Source organism: Elaeis guineensis, chromosome 7 (genome assembly GCF_000442705.2).
Source record: "Elaeis guineensis isolate ETL-2024a chromosome 7, EG11, whole genome shotgun sequence".
Lineage (NCBI taxonomy): Eukaryota > Viridiplantae > Streptophyta > Magnoliopsida > Arecales > Arecaceae > Elaeis > Elaeis guineensis.
In genome coordinates, this window is record NC_025999.2 from 50,154,241 (window position 1) to 50,170,931 (window position 16,691).

Consider the following 16,691-nt stretch of genomic DNA (forward strand, 5'->3'; position numbering starts at 1 on the left):
TTATTGGCGTATGGTTACCGTATAATTTATCCCTTTGACCCTAATGCTCAATGATGACTAAAGATTTAACTATCAATCCTAGATAAGTCATCCATATTGTATTTCAATCTTTTTCAAATCCATCATATAGATTATCTGGACTAAGATTTTGCTAAATTGAAACACACTGATACATATCTCCTACTAATTCAGAGGGGTCAACCCCATCTTGACTCACGCACCGACTTGATATGTATTTAACTACAGCAAGAAACCTTCCATCACTAAATTAGAAACTCATTTAGTCTGGCACCAAAGTACAGTGAGTTGCTTGCAAGTTATCATGATGATCTTAGGTCAGGAGGGATACTTATACCCATACCTTTTATGAGCTACCCTTGACAGCAGAGTGCTCCATAACTGGTCACATTCAGTGATGATGTACTCCTACATCTCATCTGCATGCTATACCAGTGTCTCCATAATATTTGGTTATAAGGACAACCAACGCATATGGCACACAATGACCTACACTTGATATCGCTATCATCCTAGTAATAGCATATCGTTTGGTCTCGACCCAATTTAAAGACTATGTGATAAATCTTTTTTATCGATCAAAGTAGTCTTAAAGACTTCATCACAATATAAGAGTTCATTAGAAGATATATTCTTGTGATGAGAAATGTCAAATAACTTTTATTATTTATCATTTCATATACATTTATAATTAGCATAATCATCAAATGATTGGCTTTAGAATATAATTTCCAACACACACTTCCTTGTAACTGATATCAGAGCGAAGGTTCGTTATGACATGAATATAAATACATGTAGGGTTGAAATCTAAATTTAGCAATACATGAGATGTGTTATGATCTGATTTTAGGTATGATCTAATATAAAAATCAGATCTGATATAATTTAGATTAGATCTAAATTTTTGCATATATGATATGTGAGTAGATTAGATGATCCGATTAGCAAGTATTTGGATTGCGTTGATTATCAAGCCAACTGATTGTAGGAGCAAAAAGGGTTTAAAGGCCCTCTCTTTCTATTCGAAAGGGTGCTCTTATGGCGTGTAGGGGTGCTATGTGATTTAATTTGATGAAGAAAAATACCAAAGAAGGAACTTACTTTTTTGCAAAATCCTAGATGTTGAAATTTTAAGATTTGTTGTATGTGATACAAAACTTGAGTTGTATGAAAAGTAAAATATCTAATCTATATGATTAAAAATATTTTAATCATGAGAAATAAAATTTAGAATCATAAAATATTTAGATATAATCTAAAGTTGGTTATGATTGATTTTATTTCAGCTGATGCGAGAATTTTTAGATCTGAAACTATATGCTACCTATTCTTGGAAATGTGTCCCAAAAAGCCAATCATCAAGCTATTGACGGTTGAGCAACCAAGTATTGTAATTAATTTGTTAATAAATAAAATATATTTGTATTTTCATCATAAGCTTTCATCTTCTAATGAACTCCGTTGTTATGATGAAGTCCTTAGGACTATTTAGATTCGATAAAGAGAGGATTTATCGATAGTCCTTAAAACAGTTCACGATCAAATGATAGGCTGTTAATAAGGACGATAGCTTCTATCGAGCATAGGTCACTGTAGGCCATATGGGTTGGCTGTCCTCTTAACCAAAGAGTGTAGAGACACTGGTATGGCATACAGGTGAGATGTACTGGTACATCATCATTGAACGTGACCAACTCCAGAGTATTCTGCTGTCGAGAATGTCTTGATGGGATATAGGTATAAGTGTCCCTTAGACTTGAGATCGCCTCAGTGACTTGCAAGCAACTCACTGTGCTTTGGTACTGGACTAACTAAATTTCTAATTCAGGGATGGAAGGCTTCTGGGCACAGTCAAGTACTTACGAAGTCAGAGTGTGATCGAGATGGGATTGACCACTCCAAGAGTTGGAGAAGAATGAGTCGCTGTATTTCAATTTAGCAAAACCTTGGCCAGGGTAATCCATCAGATGGATTTGATATTTTGAAATACAATGTGGACAACTTGATCAAGTTGACAGTTGAACTCTGGGGTGTCCTATGATCATTTTGGTCAAGGGGATGAATTATAGAAAACTATATCCGCATGGGTTCTAAGGATGTTGTTCTACATATTCGACCTATCCGGTCTCGGGTACCATTGCTAGATGGTCACTTCGATTGGTACAAAAATTTATTCCTGTGCTACCAGCTTAGGTTCGAACCTATGAGGTCACACACATTAGAGTTCATGATCCGATCAGATGGTTGATCAATGATTAAGAATCGTTCTAGGGTTAAATGATCAATACGATTGACATTTAACCCAGTGCAAGTGTTGCAGGAGGATCGATTAGCAATTCGATTGCTAATTGGCTTAATTTGATTAAGCCAATGGATTGAGATTAAGTCTAATTAAATATGATTTAATTAGATTTAGTTTGGGCTTGATTGGATCAAGTCCAATTAGTTTATTGGATAAGCCAAGTGCAAGGAAAAACTAGTCCTAGTTCAACTAGGACTTGGTCAATCTAATTTCTAATTTGATTAGAAAATTAAATCAGATTTAAATCTAATTTAATCTAATTAAATTAGATTCTTAATTGGATTAAGACTTATTTTAATTGGGTTGATCTAATTTTGGTTTGATTTGGTTTAAGAAATCAAATTAAAACAAGTCATAAGATAGAATCCTTGTAAGACTAGGATTCCACCTTGCACCACATAAGCCTTCCCCACGCCCTCTCTCTCATTCAACACCAATCTCCTCTTATTTTGTGTGACAAAAGCCCTCTCCCAGGTCTCCCCACATTCACAAAAGGTCTCCTCTCTTCTTTCTTACATGGAAGGTGGTTTGGATCAAATCAAAAAGGAATAAGTTTAGATTTCGAATTCTATGAGATAGAGTTTTAGAAATCTAAAACTCTTTCAATTTTGCACCGAATCTATCCAAATTTTTTTTGGAATTTTTGTGACTTTTAGGATACACATTGTACACCATTTTCTAGTAATCCATGTATAAAAATAAGGAGGAGGTGCTCAAGAGTTGGGCGCCCCTTAACTTGCCATGTTTGGATCAGCCTTGACTAGGTATTTGACCTAGACAAGGACTCTATCATATCTCTCTGTATGAAATGAGTTTCTTCATGAAATTTTTGAAGAAGATAGAGATTTGAGAGATCTTTGGGCCATCCAAAAATCAGAGAGAAAGACCTTTGGGTCGGAGATATAAAAGACATAAGTTAGGGTGTCTAGAGAGAGAAACGAGAAGAAGAAGAGGGTCTTCTTCTAGGGTTGTTTGTTTTCATATCTTTCCTCCCTCCATCTTGAGTTTTCTGAGAGCATCTCAGATCTGAAACTCCTCCTTCTACTTTCCATCTTTGGAAGAGTCCAAATCAAGAAGAAGGAGGCACCTGATCAACCATCAAAGAAAGATCAGCGCAGTACTAGCATACTGTGCTGATTTCCTGAAGCAGGACTTCTGATCGAGATTCGTGGGCTCGTGTGGATGACTCCTAGAGGTCGGACATGTGTGCGGCTTGCAACATCATCCTCAAGCCCGGATCAGCAAGGTTAGAATGTCTAACTTGCAAGGTAATAGATCTGATCTATTATTTAATACATACATTAGATGTAGTATAGAAACATGTTGATATGATCAACATGTAGTTCATGCTATATTTATATATTTTAATTTCTGATTTAATGCTATGTAATAATCATGTAATAAGATTTTAGATCTAGGGATTCTCTTATTTAGAAAATAATTTTGATTTATTTTAGTCTTCCGCTGTATGATCTTGAAAATGTTTCAAGATCTAACCCTAAAACCCTAGATCTGTTTACTACAATTGGTATCAGAGCCTAGATTCTTTATTACATGATTATTTATACATGCTTAGATTATTTATTAGATTAGATCTAATTTATAATCTGATTATTAAATCTAAAATTAAAATTTTAGATCAATCACGAACTGCAAGGTTGTCCTGCTGTAAGGTTTACCCCTTACAGTGCAAAGGTTGTCCTAGTTTGTGTAGATCTATCTTTAATCATAAATTTGTTAGATATGATCCAGATTAAATTTATGATTTATTAGATTTAAAAATATTTAAATCTGAAATAAAATCTCTTTGTTAATAATTTTTGTGCAAAGAAATTGTTTAAAGTTGAAACTGTTTCAATTACATGAACCTGTTTAGATTAGATCTAAAGTAGTTTCATGTTTATTTCACTTGTATCTTGATTATAAATCAAACATACAATATGGTTGGCAGAATCATATTGTAAAATTATTTTACAAATATAAAAATTATTTTTTGAAAAGCCGAACCCAACCCTCAGCCCAAAACTTAATTAAGAATTAAGAAGTTGTTTGATTAGGTTCTAGGATTGTGAATTGAAGAACCTAAGACACAAACCATAACACATTGGGTTAATGGGTTATGGGAATTAGGTCCATTAATTGGGTTAGACCTATGGTTAGATTGTAGATGGACTTAATTAGAGAATTGACTAAATCTAATCAATTGTTGTCTTAGATTAGGTCAAGGATTCTGTAGATCAATTACAATAGTTGTAGTTGGTCAAGTCCATGTCTTTAATGAGAACCAAATAGACTTGATTCTTGGCTAAGCGGTCTAGCACGAACTGTTAGGTTGATCTAATCGAAACTAATTAAACCAGTTGGTGTCTAAGGTAAACTAGACCGATGGTTTTTAATTAGGAGCCCACTTACCTGGCCATTTCTGATGGTGTCTAAGGCAAGCTTTGGCAGACCCTCCCACTGATCGAACTTACCTGGCCTCTTGGTGAAATTATGTTTTGATCGGATCACTTGACTATTTGAGCTGACCCATGTCAGCTAGATAAATCAGTGTGACTGATTTAGGTGCTCCTAGACCAGCCCTTTTAATGGTCTCCCTTAAGCTGACTTGGTGAAGCCAGTGGGAGGATCATGATAAGCTGGTTCATCTGACCTCATCCTCTATATTATTTAAATCTTCTAAAATTATTAGATCCTTAAAATGATAAAGTTATAGAGATAACTGAGTTATAGCCTCCCATTAAGGTGTTTGATAATGAGTCCATTAACTCAATAATCATTGCAGACCCAAAGGCCTAGTGCCTGTTGACTAATGGAATTATCACTCATCATATGACGACTTGGAAGTGTCTCTCTAATGGTGGTTAGGTGAGCCAACCAAAGTTGGGCTTAATCATTCGTTGGTTAGATACACCAAGTATGATCATGTTAATGGTTGGACCTAACCGGATCCTTACAGTGGAGGCCAAAGCCTACTGATTAGGTTTCTGGGGCAAAATTAAAATTACTAAAATTATTTAGAGAAACAATTGGTTATGAACCTACCCTTACATGTACATGAGTTGGCCAACCAAAGTTGGGCTTGTGTGCAGTCTAAGTGGATTCTAGTACCCACTAAGGAATTAGGGTAATTCTTCGAATTGGAGGTAGAGGCTACCAATTCGAATAAAATAGTGAGAGAAATCTTTTGATTAAAGTCTAAATCTTTAGGTTTAATGAATCAATTACTAATTAGGTTATGGTTCTCCTTTGTGCAAATATGGCCACTTCCCTATCGCTCCGATCATTGTTGGACAATGATAAGTTGGTGGGATCCAACTTCAATAGCTGGTACCGAAAGTTGAAGATAGTCCTGAAGCATGAACGATCCTATATGTGATAATGGATCCTGCACCTGAGGAGCCAGCTGCCAATGCATGTGGAACAGTCAGAGACACTTACCAAAAGTGGCTCAGTGACCGGACCACAGTGCGCTGTATCATGCTGGCTACCATGAGCGACGAGTTCAGTCGCAGATTCAAGACGGCTCAGCCAAAGGACATGCTTCAAGTGTTGGAGGATGCCTTTGGCTCACTCGATGACATAGAGAGGCACACGACAAGTTGTGCCATCTTCAATGCCAAAATGCGGGATGGTGCCTCTGTCACTGATCATGTATTGTACATGATCGAGCTAATGGAATGATTGAGCAAGCTCGGCTTTCCCTTGCATGAGCAGCTTGGGAAAGATGCAATACTGAACTCGCTGTCCAAGTCTTATCTCCCATTCCTCACTCATTATAGAATGACAAAGCCTGAAGAGAACTACCATGGGTTACTGGGGTTGCTTCAGAACTTTGAGAAGGATCACCAACTTCACAAGGAGTCGGTGAACTTAGTGGGAGGTTCGTCTTCTGGTTCCTGACCTTTTAAGAAAGGGAAGAAGAACAAGAAGAAGAAAGTGAAGAAGGTGCATGTTCAGGCTGGGACATCAGTGCAGAGCCAGACCAGAAAGATCAAGCTCGATAAGAGTCTATTCTACTGGCAAGCACCCTAGATTAGATAGTGTGTCAGATATCTACTTATGGCACTGTAGGCTAAGTCATATAAACAAGAACAGAATAAACAGGTTGACTCAAGAGGGAATCCTCGAAGTCAGTGATTGTGAATCACTTCCAACTTGTGAATTCTATCTTCTTGGTAAAATGACAAGTTACCTTTTACTGGAAAAGGTGAGAGAGCTACTGAGCTCTTGGGCCTAGTATATACTGATGTATGCGGGCCTATGAGCACCAGTGCTAGAGGTGGATATTTCTACTTCATAACTTTCACGGATGACCTATCCCGATATGGATATGTCTATCTGATGAAACATAAGTCGGATTCATTTGAAATGTTCAAATGATTTCGAAGTGAAGTAGAAAAATAAACTGGGAAGAGTATTAAAACTCTTCAATCTGATCGAGGAGGAGAATACCTTTCTAGTGAGTTTCTCACATATCTAGGAGAGAATGGGATTCTCTCCCTATGGACCCCTCTAGGAACACCACAGCATAATGGTGTGTCTGAAAGGAGGAATCGGACTCTGTTAGACATGGTCCAATCCATGATGGATTTTGCTAGCTTGCCGATATCCTTCTGGGGATATGCACTCGAATCGGCCTGTTATCTGTTAAATAAGGTTCCAAGTAAGTCTGTAATTAAGACTCCATATGAGATATAGACGGGACGTAAGCCAGCACTTTCACACCGTAGGGTCTGGGGGTGTCCGACCTATGTCAAACGATTAGTCACAAACAAACTTGGACCTATGTCTGACAAATGCTCATTCATAGGGTACCCCAAAGAGACAAAAGGATTTTTTTTCTACCATGCTGATGAACAAAAAGTGTTTGTCAGCCTTGAGGCAATCTTTTTAGAAAAGGAGTTCTTTGGTGAAGGAACCGTTGGCTCTAAGGTTGAACTTGATGAAGTTCAACAGTAGAAGGACCGACACCAATAGCTGAACATGAGTCGGATATGATTAGATCAGATTCGGAGCCCAATGTACCTACACCATTAAGGCGATCCGGTAGAGTACTGCGTCAGCCAGACAGATACTATGATTTCCTGATTGAGATGGTGATCCCATCGAACTTGATGAGAATAATGAGGATCCGATCACCTATATGGATGCAATGCAGAGACCTGATTCCGAGAAATGGCTTGAAGCCATGAAATCCGAAATGGAGTCCATGAAGGTCAACGATGTATGGACATTGGTTGACCCACGTGAAGGGGTTAAACCCATTGGGTGTAAATGGGTCTTCAAAAGGAAGAGGGGGCAGACAGAAAGGTGGAGACCTATAAAGCCCGTCTGGTCGCCAAGGGGTATCGTCAACATTATGGTATTGACTATGACGAGATATTTTCCCCTGTTGCAATGCTCAAATCCATTCAGATAATGCTTGCAATAGCTGTCCATCTGGATTATGAGATCTGACAGATGGATGTAAAGACAGCTTTCCTGAATGGAGAGCCGACCGAAGAGGTGTATATGATACAACCTGAGGGGTTTACATCCACAAAAGAGTCCAAGGTGTGCAAGCTTCAGAGATCCATTTATGGATTGAAGCAAGCTTCTCGGAGTTGGAACATGCATTTTGATAAGGTGATCAAAATGTATGACTTCATTAAGAATGGAGAAGAGCCCTGCATCTATAAATGGGCAAATGGTCCAGTTGTGGTATTCGTTGTCTTGTACGTGGATGACATTCTCTTAATCGGGAATGACATCTCCGCACTACAGGGAATAAAAGTTTGGTTGTCATCACAGTTCTCCATGAAGGACTTGGGTGAAGCATCCTACATCCTAGGGATGATGATCTATAGGGATAGATCTAAAAAGATGCTTGGGTTATCCCAGTCCATGTACATAGACACTGTGCTGAAGAGGTTCAGCATGGAGAATTCCAAGAAGGGCTATCTACCGATAGACCAAGGAATTTCTCTCTCTAAGAAGGATTGTCCGACAACTCCTGAAGAGAGAGAGCGTATGAGCAGAGTCCCATATGCTTCAGTCGTAGGATCTATCATGTACGCCATGGCACGTACAAGATCAGATGTGGCATACTCACTAGGAGTAGTGAGTAGATCCAATCTGATCCTGGAGAAAATCACTGGAAAGTGGTTAAAGCCATCCTTAAGTATTTGAGAAATACTAAGGACCAATGGTTGGTTTATGGCGAGTCAGATCTGAAACTTGTGGGGTTCACAGACTCTAGCTTCCAATCTGACCATGATGACAGCAGGAGCGTGTCGGGTTATATCTTTACTCTGAATGATGGAGCCATCTGCTGGAAGAGTTCCAAGCAACATATTGTGGGGGACTCTGTTTGTGATTAATTTATTAATAAATAAAATATATTTGGTATTTTCATCATAAGCTTTCATCTTTTAATGAACTCCATTGTTATGATGAAGTCCTTAGGACTATTTAAATTCGATAAAGAGAGGATTTATCGATTAGTCCTTAAAACAGTTTACGATCAAATGATAGGCTATTAATAAGGATGACAGCTTCTATCGAGCATAGGTCGCTGTAGGCCATATGGGTTGGTTGTTCCTTTAACCAAAGAGTGTGGAGACACTGGTATGGCATACAGGTGAGATGTACTGGTACATCATCATTGAACGTGACCAACTCCAGAGTATTCTGCTGTCGAGAATGTCTCTAATGGGATATAGGTATAAGTGTCCCTTAGACTGAGATCGTCTTAGTGACTTGCAAGCAACTCACTGTGCTTTGGTACTGGACTAACTGAATTTTTAATTCAGGGATGGAAGGCTTCTGGGCACAGTCAAGTACTTGCGAAGTCAGAGTGTGATCGAGATGGGATTGACCACTCCAAGAGTTGGAGAAGAATGAGTCACTGTATTTCAATTTAGCAAAACCTTGACCAGGGTAATCCATCAGATGGATTTGATATTTTGAAATACAATGTGGACAACCTGATCAGAGTTGACAGTTAAACTCTGGGGTGTCCTATGATCATTTTGGTCAAGGGGATGAATTATATGAAAACTATATCTGCATGGGTTCTAAGGATGTTGTTCTACACATTCGACCTATTCGGTCATCGGGTACCATTGCTAGATGGTCACTTCGATTGGTACAGGAATTTATTCCTATGCTACCGGCATAGGTTCGACCTATGAGGTCACAAACATTAGAGTTCATGATCCGATCGGATGGTTGATCAACGATTAAGAATCGTTCTAGGGTTAAATGATCAATACGATTGACTTTAACCCAGTGCAAGTGTTGCAGGAGGATCGATTAGCAATTTGATTGCTAATTGGCTTAATTTGATTAAGCCAATGGCTGAGATTAAGTCTAATTAAATATGATTTAATTAGATTTAGTTTGGGTTTGATTTGATCAAGTCCAATTAGTTTATTAGATAAGCCAAGTGTAAGGAAAAACTAGTCCTAGTTCAACTAGGACTTGGGTCAATCTAATTTCTAATTTGATTAGAAAATTAAATCAGATTTAAATCTAATTTAATCTGATTAAATTAGGTTTTTAATGGGTTAAGACTTATTTTAATTGGGTTGATCTAATTTTGGTTTGATTTGGTTGGAGAAACCAAATTAAAACAAGTCATAAGATAGAATCCTAGTAAGACTAGATTCCACCTTGCACCACATAAGCCTTCCCCACGCCCTCTCTCTCATTCAACGCCAATCTCCCCTTATTTTGTGCGATAAAAGCCCTCTCCCATGTCTCTCCCACGTTCACAAAAGGTCTCCTCTCTTCTTTCTTACATGGAAGGTGGTTTGGATCATATCAAAAAGGAATAAGTTTGGATTTCGAATTCTATGAGATAGAGTTTTAAAAATCCAAAACTCTTTCAATTTTGCATCGAATCTATCCAAATTTTTTTTGAAATTTTTATGGATTTTAGGGTACACATTGTGCACCCTTTGTTTGTGATCCATGCACGAAAATAAGAAGGAGGTCCTCAAGAGTTGGGCGCCCCTTAACTTGCCATGTTTGGATAAGCCTTGACTAGGTATTTGACCTAGACAAGGACTCTATCATATCTCTGTGTATAAAATGAATTTATTTATAAATTTTGGGATAAGATATATATTGAGAGACATTTGGGCCATCCAAAAATCAGAGATAAATACCTTTGGTCGTGGAGATATAAAATACACAAGTTAGGGTTCTAGAGAGAGAAACGAGAAGAAGAAGAGGGTCTTCTTCTAGGGTTGTTTGTTTTCATATCTTTCCTCCCTCCATCTTGAGTTTCCTGAGAGCATCTCAGATCTGAAACTCTCCTTCTATTTTTCATCTTTGGAAGAGTCTAAATCAAGAAGAAGGAGGCACCTGATCAACCATCAAAGAAGGATCAGCGCAGTACTAGCATACTTGCTGACTTCCTGAAGCAGGACTTCTGATCGAGATTCGTGGGCTCGTGTGGATGACTCCTAGAGGTCGGACGCATGTGTGCCTTGCAACATCTTCCTCAAGTCCGGATCAGCGAGGTTAGAACGTCTAACTTGCAAGGAAATAGATCTGATCTATTGTTTAATATATACATTAGATGTAGTATAGAAACATGTTGATATGATCAACATGTAGTTCATGCTATATTTATATATTTTAATTTTTGATTTAATGCTATGTAATAATCATGTAATAGAATCTTAGATCTAGAGATTCTCTGATTTTAGAAAATAATTTTGATTTATTTTAGTCTTCCGCTGTATGATCTTGAAAAAGTTTCAAGATCTAACCCTGAAATCCTAGATCTGTTTACTACACCTATTGGCACGCCAACTGAGCCGACTCAGTTTTGAACTGAGTCGACCTAATCTCTGATTTAAATGGGCTCAGTGCTGACTAACCCGACGTAGTTATCTCAAACCAAATAGTAATGATTACTATTCATGATCAGTTAATTGATCAAGTATCAGACTTAGTCAACCCATTGAAGTGAGCCAACTCAGATTAGGGATGAGCTGGTCTAATTTTTAGAACAAAAAATTTTGCATAATATGATGTAAAATTATTTTACAAAATTGAAATAATTTCAATTAATAATCTTAACCTATATTAATGCTATACTTAATTAAGAATTAAGAAATATATTTTAGATCAACAATTATAATTAAAGATCTAATGATATTGCATAAAATATGGGGCATGGGTTAGTTCAAATCAAGTCTTTTTAATTGGATTAGACTTAAGGTTAGAATCAAAGACTTAATGGATTAAAAAGAATAGTTGATCAAATCTAATCAATAGTTGATTTAGATTAGATCAAGGATATTGTAGATCAAATACAATAGTTGTAGAAGGTTGAATCTATGTCTTTGATTAAACCAAATGGACCTTGATTGTGGCTTAATAGTTAAGCTCGAGTCATTAAGATGATTAGATCACTAAGTGACTCGAGTTGACCCATGTCGTTAAGGTTAATTAGTATGACTGATTTTGGAGCCCTAGACCAATTTGTCTCTAATCTTTCTTATGACTTAGTGAAGTTAGTAGGAGGATTTACGACTTATCGATTAGACCAGTTTGTCTCTAGTCCTTCTCATGACTTGATGAAGTCAGTAGGAGAATTTACGACTTGTCGATTAGACCAACTAGTCACTAGTCTTTTTCATAACTTAGTAAAGTTAGTGAAAGAATTTATGATGTACAGGTCGACTGATATCGTCTAAAATATATTAACCAAATCTTCTAAATTATTAGATCCATAAAATAAGCTAGTTATGGGGATAACTAGATCATAGCCTCCCATTAAGGTGCTTGATAATACGTCTAATATTCCAAATAGGCATTGGAGGCACCGCACGCCTAGTGTCTATTGGGTATTGGAATTATCATTCATCATATGACCATCTTGTTATATCCTTCAGATCAATAGTCAGGTTGGCCAAGCCATACTTAGGTCTGAATATCCGTTTACTAGATGCACTTGATGTAGTCATGTTAATAGTTGGACCTAACCAGATTTTTTAGTGGAGGTGCCACATGCCTGCTGAAGAGATACTTGGGGCAAAATTTAATTACTAAAAATTATTTAAAAAAAATAATTGATTAAGAACCTACCCATGGATGCACTAGGATTGGTCGAACCACACTCAGGCCCGAATATAGTCTGTGTGAATTCTAGTACCCGCTAAGGAATTAAAATAATTCCTCAGATTAAAGGTAGAGGCTACCAATTTGTATAAAATAGTGAGAGAACCTTTAAACTAAAGTGTTAGATTTTGACCACATAGTGAAAAATAATTTTTAAAAATTTTAAAATCAAACAAGTCAAATAAAATGATCGAGCAGGAATCCAAACCCTAGAATCACCTTGCTGATATCGATAAAACAAAAACAAGCATGCAAAAGAGATAGAATTTTATACTTTTACCAAAATAAAAAAGTGGCATATTGATATTCTTCACAAGATTCTAAAGTAGAAGTTCTTCAATGATGATCCACATGGAAGATAGCCAAGGTCCTTCCTAACTAGTGCATTGCCACAACCAAGTCCCCCGAAGAATACTGTCGGCTTCAAACTTGCGGTACGATCATATCAAAACTTAGTTACTTCTGATCTTACCATTAGAATGACATCAAGAAGATAGTCTTCAGATGTCTCACAATCTAAGATTTGATTTTTAGCTCCAACACATGAAAAAATCAAATTCTAGGGCATACTAGCAACCCTTGCCAAAAATCTCACCACCCTTCTTGCAAATTTGCCACTCAATTTTCCTTGCTTTTTTCTCAATTTTTTTTAAAATTTTTCTTATGATTTTCACATCCCTCCTCTCTAGTTTCAATCTAAAATCATAGTAGGTAGCTATGTGGGATGTCCCAAATATATAGGGGACCAAAGGACATCATATGAGATGAAAGGGCACCAACCTTTGGTGCTCCAACTTCTCATGCGGTGAATAAATTCATCATGTAGAATTTTTGATACATCAGATACTTACAGTAGAAGCACTCTTCCTCCTCTATGTGCCACAAAAATTTCACTTAATTTTGGCATTAAATCATAAGAGTTCTGGTTTATCTTTTAAGGCAACACATTTAATTATGAGCCTTCATGAAGAAGGACTCTTCAACTTCACATGCTGAAAAGAGGTGGGTGGCATTTATTTTTTGGCATAGCTTTTAGTGGGTGCAGAGGAGTCCTTCTACACTTAGAACTATTTCAAGTTAGATAAGGATCCAATCTAAATTGACCCAATCCCATTAGGTCAAAGGCAACTAGTCTAGGTTAGCTCAAACACTTTGGTCTAAACCAATTTAGAAACTTTGATTAACACAATATGCTAGCATATCTAATTAACCCATAAAATTTATATTAAACTCTAATTAGATCAGATCAAGGCCAAATTCCAAAGTGTGTGACCCATTGGGTGTTGGAAAATGCATCCCAAAGACAATCGTTAGACGATTGTGCTCATTCTTTTAAATGTATATGAATTTACATTAATAAAAGTTATTTGATATTTTTCATCATAAATTATCTACTTTTGAACTCTTATATTATAATGAAGTTCTTAGGACTATAATTAATCGACAAAAGAGGATTTGTCATCTAGTCCTTAAAGATGTTTGCGACCAAATGATATACTATTAATAGGACGATAGCAATATCGAGTATAGGCCATTGTGTGCCATATAAGTTGGTTGTCCTCTTAACCAAAAAGTATGGAGATACTGTTATAGCATGTAGATGGAATGTAAGAGTACATTCGCATCGAACATGACTATATGTCGAGTACTCTGCTATCAAAAGTAACTCATGAAGGGTATGGGTATAAGTATCCCTCAGACCTGAGACCATCACGGTGACTTATAAGCAACTCACTGAATTTTGGTATCAGATCATCTAAGTTTTTAGTTTAGTAATGGAAGGATACTGGGTACAGTCAAGTACTTATCAAGTCGGTGTGTGAGTCAAGATAGAATTGATCCCTCTGAATTAGTAGAAGATATAAATCAATGTGTTTCAATTTAGCAAAATTTTGGCCAGGATAATCCATGAGATGGATTTAAAAGGTTGAAATATAATGTAGTCGACTAAATTAGAGTTAACAGTGAAACTCTAGGTCACCTTGAGCATTAAGATCAAAGGGATGAATTATACGATAACCATACGCCAGCAGGTTCTAAAAGATTGCTTTGCAACACTTTGACCTATCCGATCGTCAGGTCACCATTACTAGATGATTACATCAATTGGTATAGAAAGTTGTTTCTATATTACCAGCTTAGGTTCGAACCTATGAGATCACATGCATTAGAAGATTTGGTCAGATCAGATGGTTGAAGAGTCTTTTTCCGACTAGGACTCTGAGGAAGAGTCCCACTGAGATTGGGACTCTATTATTAATAAAGAATTAGTTAGTAATTGACTCAATTTGATTGAGTAAAGAGCCTTGAAATAAGTCTAATTGAATAAGATTCAGTTAACTCAGATTGATTTTGATATGATCAATCCTGATTACAAAGAAAATCTGATCCTGATTCAATCAGAGTTTGGACTTGACTAATTCCTAATTGAGTTAGAAATTTGATGAGATATTTAGATTTTTAATTGGATTAGATTCATTTCTATCAGTGGGTTCAATCCAAATTTGGTTTGGATTAGAATTGAGTTAGAAATGAAGAGTCCTTGTTAAACTAGGACTCTATCCTTATCTCATTGCGCCATATTTGGACCCTTGCCCATATCTCCACATCAAATAGGATTTGGCGTGACATTTTTGGCATTAAAGTAGGAGACTCAATAAGGGTGGGCAGCAATAGTTGATGACTAATAATCCTATCTCTTATCAAATTCAAATGCGATCTGAATTAGAGATAAGATGAAAATAAGGAAAGAGATTTTTCATAAAAGGAAAGTTGTTGGCATCTCAATAATTTTTTTTTTTTTTTTTTGGAGAGTCCTTAGGTGTGTGAGATATCAAAATCCTTCTCCATGCTTAGGAGCTCTTTCAAGAAATTTTGGGATACCCAAAGATTGTTTGAGGCATGGTGATTGTGGTGCCCTTTCCTTTGGATGAAAAACTTAGTTTTTGCCTATAAAAAGGGGTCCCTTGTTCTTGGCATCATACCTCTCTCCCCTTGCTGGTTTTTATTTTTTCAGAGCTCTTCTCCTTCTCTTCTCTTCTTCCTCTAGATCCCTTCATCCTTTGGAGTGTCCAAGGTGCTTGAAGAAAAGGGAAGAGATCAGCCATCAAAGTTGCTTGCAGGCTAGCACCTCCAAATTCCTAATCTGCACCAGTCTTTGTGTGAATTTTCTTGTAGAGGCCAGACATCTTCATGTGGCTATGAGTGATCTGAGGAACATCCTCTCCAAGTGTTGAACTATAGAAAATCAAGATAAAATTAATTTGGTAATTATTACTAACTTGTCTTGATCACATTGTTAGATCTAATAGTTAGATCTAAGATTTCAGTATCGATGAGATCAATGTATATTTCTATTTTTTAGATCTAAAGTACATCATATTTCATATTTTCTTCATGGCATGGTAGTCTAGATTAGATCTTGTGCATGTTATTTAGATTAAATAGTTTAATCTTATTCTTTCGCTACGAAAAAATTTTAAAATTGCATGCATATCACTATCAATATTTACTTCAATTGGTATAAGAGCCATGATTATTTTGATATAATTTATTATGCCTTTAGATCTGAATTTATGATGTTAGATCTAATTATTTATGATTTAGATTAGATCTAAATATGTTTATTTTTAGATTTAATTTTTTATTATATTTAGATTAGATGTTTTGAATAGCAAAGTACTCAGACTAGGTAATCACCAGGCCATCTGGTCATAGGAGCAAGTAGGATTTTATGACCCTCTCCTCCCATTCAATGGGGTGCTCCTCATGATGTGTAGGGGTGCCATTATGAGGTCCCTTGAAGAAGAAAGCGAAAAGAAAAAACTTACTTTCTTACGTAACCCTAGATCCTGAAATTCTAGATGTTGTTGTATGTGATGCAAGTTGTGAAGAAGTTAGTTACATCTAATCTTGTTTAAATCAAAAATTATTTTAATTTAAAATCATAAAAAATTTAAATTTGATCTAAAAGATTTTATGATTTACATGTGAAAATTATTTTCAAAACCTTAACTATGTTGATGCAAAACTTAATTAAGAATTAAGTATTGAAATGATTAGATCTAGAATTGTGATCTGAAATCTAATGATATTGTATAAACATGGGGCATGGGTTAGCTCAAATCATGTCCTTCTCTTCAATTTGGTTAGACCTATGGATAGAATCAAAGAATTGATTGACCATGTAGAAAAATTGATTAAGTCTAACCAAATGTTGAATTAGATTAATTAAGATTTCTCTAATACA